Source organism: Schistocerca americana, unplaced genomic scaffold (assembly GCF_021461395.2).
Source record: "Schistocerca americana isolate TAMUIC-IGC-003095 unplaced genomic scaffold, iqSchAmer2.1 HiC_scaffold_77, whole genome shotgun sequence".
In the NCBI taxonomy this organism is placed as follows: domain Eukaryota; kingdom Metazoa; phylum Arthropoda; class Insecta; order Orthoptera; family Acrididae; genus Schistocerca; species Schistocerca americana.
The window spans coordinates 324,171-332,500 of NW_025726533.1; the positions used below are offsets into that span (position 1 = coordinate 324,171).

Sequence of the window (8,330 nt, forward strand, 5' to 3'; positions counted from 1 at the left end):
GTATTGCGCCTTAACCTAACCTGTATTGCGCCTTAACCTAACCTGTATTGCGCCTTAACCTAACCTGTATTGCGCCTTAACCTAACCTGTATTGCGCCTTAACCTAACCTGTATTGCGCCTTAACCTAACCTGTATTGCGCCTTAACCTAACCTGTATTGCGCCTTAACCTAACCTGTATTGCGCCTTAACCTAACCTGTATTGCGCCTTAACCTAACCTGTATTGCGCCTTAACCTAACCTGTATTGCGCCTTAACCTAACCTGTATTGCGCCTTAACCTAACCTGTATTGCGCCTTAACCTAACCTGTATTGCGCCTTAACCTAACCTGTATTGCGCCTTAACCTAACCTGTATTGCGCCTTAACCTAACCTGTATGGCGCCTTAACCTAACCTGTATGGCGCCTTAACGTAACCTGTATTGCGCCTTAACGTAACCTATATTGCGCCTTAACGTAACCTATATTGCGCCTTAACCTAACCTATATTGCGCCTTAACGTAACCTATATTGCGCCTTAACGTAACCTATATTGCGCCTTAACCTAACCTATATTGCGCCTTAACCTAACCTATATTGCGCCTTAACCTAACCTATATTGCGCCTTAACCTAACCTATATTGCGCCTTAACCTAACCTATATTGCGCCTTAACCTAACCTATATTGCGCCTTAACGTAACCTATATTGCGCCTTAACCTAACCTATATTGCGCCTTAACCTAACCTATATTGCGCCTTAACCTAACCTATATTGCGCCTTAACGTAACCTATATTGCGCCTTAACGTAACCTATATTGCGCCTTAACGTAACCTATATTGCGCCTTAACCTAACCTATATTGCGCCTTAACCTAACCTATATTGCGCCTTAACCTAACCTATATTGCGCCTTAACCTAACCTATATTGCGCCTTAACGTAACCTATATTGCGCCTTAACGTAACCTATATTGCGCCTTAACGTAACCTATATTGCGCCTTAACGTAACCTATATTGCGCCTTAACGTAACCTATATTGCGCCTTAACGTAACCTATATTGCGCCTTAACGTAACCTATATTGCGCCTTAACCTAACCTATATTGCGCCTTAACGTAACCTATATTGCGCCTTAATGTAACCTATATTGCGCCTTAATGTAACCTATATTGCGCCTTAATGTAACCTATATTGCGCCTTAATGTAACCTACGTTGCGCCTTAACGTAACCTACGTTGCGCCTTAACGTAACCTACGTTGCGCCTTAACGTAACCTACGTTGCGCCTTAACGTAACCTACGTTGCGCCTTAACGTAACCTACGTTGCGCCGTAACGCAACCCACGTTGCGCCGTAACGTAACCCACGTTGCGCCGTAACGTAACCCACGTTGCGCCGTAACGTAACACACGTTGGGCCTTAACCCAACACACGTTGGGCCTTAACCCAACACACGTTGGGCCTTAACCCAACACACGTTGGGCCTTAACCCAACACACGTTGGGCCTTAACCCAACACACGTTGGGCCTTAACCCAACACACGTTGGGCCTTAACCCAACACACGTTGGGCCTTAACCCAACACACGTTGGGCCTTAACCCAACACACGTTGGGCCTTAACCTGCTCTGTAATTGTCATACGACGCGTTAAATTAGTGTAGTGTTGCCTAACTGCAACCCCCGCAATATAGTTTGCTACTCGCACTGCCCGGTCCCCAGTGTATCGCTTCATGTTAAACACCTTGCAGCTATACACTGTAATGTGGATGGCAGCAGGACGTACATGCTCAATGCCCTTTGCAGTTGTTCATTGGCATTTGCAGTTGTTCATTGGCATTTGCATGGCGAAGCACTTAGCCTACGCTGTGGTACGGCCTGTGTCAACTGTCCGCTGATGTTGTACGTCCAAATCACACACTGTACTGCACATTGGTCCTCATGTACTGAATGATACATCGTGGTACATGTGACCGTACAACGACTGCGCCAACAACGGCGAACCATGCGGTCCAAATGTTGTGCACTCAGCTACGTGTCGTCTCCCTATAAGAGCTGGATTGCAGTGTGGTATGCCCTGGATGGCGATCAGCATGAGCCGTCTGTTGATGTAGTGGCGCGTGTTGTCAGACGTAGTCGTCTCTTCTCACACACCGTGATAGCATGGTGCACTGCGTTCCACATCTGCGACATGCGACAGAGGCCGGTTGACAGTCGTTCGCGCAATGGACATCGCATACGTACGGGGGCCACCTTCCACGTGTTCGCGAAGCGTGCACATGTTGTTGCGTGTATGTGGGCAGACATAGTGTGTCGTGACACCTGACACAGGCATGCAACAATCGTTGAATTTGCAAATGGCGATGGACGCCTACGTTTGCTGGTGACGTTACGCAAATGAACAACTGGTAAACCGTTGTGGTGCGGTTGTTCTCGCTAGAGGTGAATCAGTGATGGCGACGATCGGTTGGGCTACCAACCGGTTGTTCCAGCGATACCCACCATGCCCACGAACGTGAATGGCATCTGGGTGTGAAGCGATACGCGGCGGTGGCTGGGTGGGACCGTCCCCGGCCGGTGAGGGGGGGCCTCCCGGCGTGCTGGCCGCGCGGTGCGTGGGCGCACGCGCTACAGCCGGCTGGTGGGGGCGGCCAGTGGCAGGCGCGCCGGCCGACGGAGGCGGCAGGCGGCGCAGCTGCGCGCCGGCGCACCCTGCACGCGGCGCCGTGCGGCCAAAGTAGGTCCTCGCGGGCCCGGTGCGAAGCGCGGTGGACATCTGCAGTGTGCTGGTCCGATTGAGGACTGTGTGCGCTGAGGATGCGCCGCCGCCCGGCGCTCGGCGCCGCGACGCCGTCTGCTGCTCGGTCGCCTCTGCGGTTCTCGCAGGTGGTTTGTATCGCAGCTGTGCGGACGTGTTGGCGCGTGCGCTGTGCTGGGAGAGTTCGCTTCGGCACCCAAGTGGGGCTTTTGTCCTTCTGTGGCGCTGGCGTTGGAGCTGCCGGTCACCGTAGGTGGCGCGTGTTGTCTCCCGCCGGCAATGCCACGACAGCACGCTCCCGGGCCTCTGTCGGCAGCGGCAAGCTCAGTTGGGAGCACGGGTGGTCGCACCTAAAGCGTCTACTCGCCAAACTCCGGGCGATTGCGCCTCTCTCGAACCCGACCAAGTACTTAGGACGGCGCTGCGCGCCGCCGGGACCTGAGAGGGTTTCGAGGTGTATGGTGCAGGGGAGCTCAGCCTCCTCCTGTTTGCAGAATAATTGAGCGGACGCTTGCGTGTTCGCGCGGGCCCCCGGGACACACTCCCGGGCGGCCAGCTGCTCAGCTCTAGTTGACGCAGCTCCCTGGTTGATCCTGCCAGTAGTCATATGCTTGTCTCAAAGATTAAGCCATGCATGTCTCAGTACAAGCCGCATTAAGGTGAAACCGCGAATGGCTCATTAAATCAGTTATGGTTCCTTAGATCGTACCCACGTTACTTGGATAACTGTGGTAATTCTAGAGCTAATACATGCAAACAGAGTCCCGACCAGAGATGGAAGGGACGCTTTTATTAGATCAAAACCAATCGGTCGGCTCGTCCGGTCCGTTTGCCTTGGTGACTCTGAATAACTTTGGGCTGATCGCACGGTCCTCGTACCGGCGACGCATCTTTCAAATGTCTGCCTTATCAACTGTCGATGGTAGGTTCTGCGCCTACCATGGTTGTAACGGGTAACGGGGAATCAGGGTTCGATTCCGGAGAGGGAGCCTGAGAAACGGCTACCACATCCAAGGAAGGCAGCAGGCGCGCAAATTACCCACTCCCGGCACGGGGAGGTAGTGACGAAAAATAACGATACGGGACTCATCCGAGGCCCCGTAATCGGAATGAGTACACTTTAAATCCTTTAACGAGTATCTATTGGAGGGCAAGTCTGGTGCCAGCAGCCGCGGTAATTCCAGCTCCAATAGCGTATATTAAAGTTGTTGCGGTTAAAAAGCTCGTAGTTGGATTTGTGTCCCACGCTGTTGGTTCACCGCCCGTCGGTGTTTAACTGGCATGTATCGTGGGACGTCCTGCCGGTGGGGCGAGCTGAAGGCGTGCGACGCGCCTCGTGCGTGCTCGTGCGTCCCGAGGCGGACCCCGTTGCAATCCTACCAGGGTGCTCTTGAGTGAGTGTCTCGGTGGGCCGGCACGTTTACTTTGAACAAATTAGAGTGCTTAAAGCAGGCAAGCCCGCCTGAATACTGTGTGCATGGAATAATGGAATAGGACCTCGGTTCTATTTTGTTGGTTTTCGGAACCCGAGGTAATGATTAATAGGGACAGGCGGGGGCATTCGTATTGCGACGTTAGAGGTGAAATTCTTGGATCGTCGCAAGACGAACAGAAGCGAAAGCATTTGCCAAGTATGTTTTCATTAATCAAGAACGAAAGTTAGAGGTTCGAAGGCGATCAGATACCGCCCTAGTTCTAACCATAAACGATGCCAGCCAGCGATCCGCCGCAGTTCCTCCGATGACTCGGCGGGCAGCCTCCGGGAAACCAAAGCTTTTGGGTTCCGGGGGAAGTATGGTTGCAAAGCTGAAACTTAAAGGAATTGACGGAAGGGCACCACCAGGAGTGGAGCCTGCGGCTTAATTTGACTCAACACGGGAAACCTCACCAGGCCCGGACACCGGAAGGATTGACAGATTGATAGCTCTTTCTTGATTCGGTGGGTGGTGGTGCATGGCCGTTCTTAGTTGGTGGAGCGATTTGTCTGGTTAATTCCGATAACGAACGAGACTCTAGCCTGCTAACTAGTCGCGTGACATCCTTCGTGCTGTCAGCGATTACTTTTCTTCTTAGAGGGACAGGCGGCTTCTAGCCGCACGAGATTGAGCAATAACAGGTCTGTGATGCCCTTAGATGTTCTGGGCCGCACGCGCGCTACACTGAAGGAATCAGCGTGTCTTCCTAGGCCGAAAGGTCGGGGTAACCCGCTGAACCTCCTTCGTGCTAGGGATTGGGGCTTGCAATTGTTCCCCATGAACGAGGAATTCCCAGTAAGCGCGAGTCATAAGCTCGCGTTGATTACGTCCCTGCCCTTTGTACACACCGCCCGTCGCTACTACCGATTGAATGATTTAGTGAGGTCTTCGGACTGGTACGCGGCATTGACTCTGTCGTTGCCGATGCTACCGGAAAGATGACCAAACTTGATCATTTAGAGGAAGTAAAGGTCGTAACAAGGTTTCCGTAGGTGAACCTGCGGAAGGATCATTACCGACTAGACTGCATGTCTTTCGATGTGCGTGTCGTGTCGCGCAACACGCTACCTGTACGGCTCGCAGTAGCCGTGCGCCGCGTGCGGAACCACGCGTGCTTCTCAAAACTAACGCCAATGTTGTGTGGTACGAGCGCTGAAGCGCTGGAGCGGCTGGCCTGCGGCACCTGGCGCCTGGCGCCGGTTTTGAATGACTTTCGCCCGACTGCCTGTCCGCTCCGGTGTGGAGCCGTACGACGCCCATCGGCCGTGAGGCCGTTGGACACAGAACGCTTGAACAGGGGCCGCCACACGCCTACGTCCCGCCTATGCAACTGTCTTGAAAGAGACAGTGGAAACTAAGAAAAAGATCACCCAGGACGGTGGATCACTCGGCTCGTGGGTCGATGAAGAACGCAGCAAATTGCGCGTCGACATGTGAACTGCAGGACACATGAACATCGACGTTTCGAACGCACATTGCGGTCCATGGATTCCGTTCCCGGGCCACGTCTGGCTGAGGGTCGGCTACGTATACTGAAGCGCGCGGCGTTTGCCCCGCTTCGCAGACCTGGGAGCGTCGCGGCCGCCTGTGGGGCCGGCCGCGCCTCCTTAAACGTGCGATGCGCGCCCGTCGCCTGGCGGTTCGCATACCGGTACTTACTCGGTAGCGTGCACAGCCGGCTGGCGGTGTGGCGTGCGACACCTCGTACAACGACCTCAGAGCAGGCGAGACTACCCGCTGAATTTAAGCATATTACTAAGCGGAGGAAAAGAAACTAACAAGGATTCCCCCAGTAGCGGCGAGCGAACAGGGAAGAGTCCAGCACCGAACCCCGCAGGCTGCCGCCTGTCGTGGCATGTGGTGTTTGGGAGGGTCCACTACCCCGACGCCTCGCGCCGAGCCCAAGTCCAACTTGAATGAGGCCACGGCCCGTAGAGGGTGCCAGGCCCGTAGCGGCCGGTGCGAGCGTCGGCGGGACCTCTCCTTCGAGTCGGGTTGCTTGAGAGTGCAGCTCCAAGTGGGTGGTAAACTCCATCTGAGACTAAATATGACCACGAGACCGATAGCGAACAAGTACCGTGAGGGAAAGTTGAAAAGAACTTTGAAGAGAGAGTTCAAAAGTACGTGAAACCGTTCTGGGGTAAACGTGAGAAGTCCGAAAGGTCGAACGGGTGAGATTCACGCCCATCCGGCCACTGGCCTCCGCCCTCGGCAGATGGGGCCGGCCGCCCGCGCGGAGCAATCCGCGGCGGGGTCGTGTCCGGTTGCCTTTCCACTCGCCGCGGGGTGGGGCCGTTCCGGTGTGCGGTGGGCCGCACTTCTCCCCTAGTAGGACGTCGCGACCCGCTGGGTGCCGGCCTACGGCCCGGGTGCGCAGCCTGTCCTTCCGCGGGCCTCGGTTCGCGTCTGTTGGGCAGAGCCCCGGTGTCCTGGCTGGCTGCCCGGCGGTATATCTGGAGGAGTCGATTCGCCCCTTTGGGCGCTCGGGCTCCCGGCAAGCGCGCGCGGTTCTTCCCGGATGACGGACCTACCTGGCCCGGCCCCGGACCCGCGCCGCTGTTGGCTCGGGATGCTCTCGGGCGGAATAATCGCTCCCGTCAGCGGCGCTTCAGCTTTGGACAATTTCACGACCCGTCTTGAAACACGGACCAAGGAGTCTAACATGTGCGCGAGTCATTGGGCTGTACGAAACCTAAAGGCGTAATGAAAGTGAAGGTCTCGCCTTGCGCGGGCCGAGGGAGGATGGGGCTTCCCCGCCCTTCACGGGGCGGCGGCCTCCGCACTCCCGGGGCGTCTCGTCCTCATTGCGAGGTGAGGCGCACCTAGAGCGTACACGTTGGGACCCGAAAGATGGTGAACTATGCCTGGCCAGGACGAAGTCAGGGGAAACCCTGATGGAGGTCCGTAGCGATTCTGACGTGCAAATCGATCGTCGGAGCTGGGTATAGGGGCGAAAGACTAATCGAACCATCTAGTAGCTGGTTCCCTCCGAAGTTTCCCTCAGGATAGCTGGTGCTCGTACGAGTCTCATCCGGTAAAGCGAATGATTAGAGGCCTTGGGGCCGAAACGACCTCAACCTATTCTCAAACTTTAAATGGGTGAGATCTCCGGCTTGCTTGATATGCTGAAGCCGCGAGCAAACGACTCGGATCGGAGTGCCAAGTGGGCCACTTTTGGTAAGCAGAACTGGCGCTGTGGGATGAACCAAACGCCGAGTTAAGGCGCCCGAATCGACGCTCATGGGAAACCATGAAAGGCGTTGGTTGCTTAAGACAGCAGGACGGTGGCCATGGAAGTCGGAATCCGCTAAGGAGTGTGTAACAACTCACCTGCCGAAGCAACTAGCCCTGAAAATGGATGGCGCTGAAGCGTCGTGCCTATACTCGGCCGTCAGTCTGGCAGTCATGGCCGGTCCTTGCGGCCGGCCGCGAAGCCCTGACGAGTAGGAGGGTCGCGGCGGTGGGCGCAGAAGGGTCTGGGCGTGAGCCTGCCTGGAGCCGCCGTCGGTGCAGATCTTGGTGGTAGTAGCAAATACTCCAGCGAGGCCCTGGAGGGCTGACGCGGAGAAGGGTTTCGTGTGAACAGCCGTTGCACACGAGTCAGTCGATCCTAAGCCCTAGGAGAAATCCGATGTTGATGGGGGCCGTCATAGCATGATGCACTTTGTGCTGGCCCCCGTTGGGCGAAAGGGAATCCGGTTCCTATTCCGGAACCCGGCAGCGGAACCGATACAAGTCGGGCCCCTCTTTTAGAGATGCTCGTCGGGGTAACCCAAAAGGACCCGGAGACGCCGTCGGGAGATCGGGGAAGAGTTTTCTTTTCTGCATGAGCGTTCGAGTTCCCTGGAATCCTCTAGCAGGGAGATAGGGTTTGGAACGCGAAGAGCACCGCAGTTGCGGCGGTGTCCCGATCTTCCCCTCGGACCTTGAAAATCCGGGAGAGGGCCACGTGGAGGTGTCGCGCCGGTTCGTACCCATATCCGCAGCAGGTCTCCAAGGTGAAGAGCCTCTAGTCGATAGAATAATGTAGGTAAGGGAAGTCGGCAAATTGGATCCGTAACTTCGGGATAAGGATTGGCTCTGAGGATCGGGGCGTGTCGGGCTTGGTCGGGAAGTGGGTCA

At 55.7% G+C, this 8,330-nt stretch overlaps 2 non-coding genes and 1 pseudogene across 2 annotated transcripts; all 3 read left to right on the plus strand.

The window, feature by feature from the left end:
* Window positions 1-3,313: 3,313 nt before the first annotated feature.
* On the plus strand, window positions 3,314-5,223 carry LOC124590645. Its single transcript, XR_006976702.1, has one exon. It is a non-coding gene; the product is annotated as a small subunit ribosomal RNA (ribosomal RNA).
* Window positions 5,224-5,575: 352 nt separating this feature from the next.
* Window positions 5,576-5,730, plus strand: LOC124590730. The gene has a single exon (XR_006976746.1). It is a non-coding gene; the product is annotated as a 5.8S ribosomal RNA (ribosomal RNA).
* Window positions 5,731-5,918: 188 nt separating this feature from the next.
* The window catches only part of LOC124590691, a 5,098-nt pseudogene continuing 2,686 nt past the window's right edge, over window positions 5,919-8,330 (plus strand).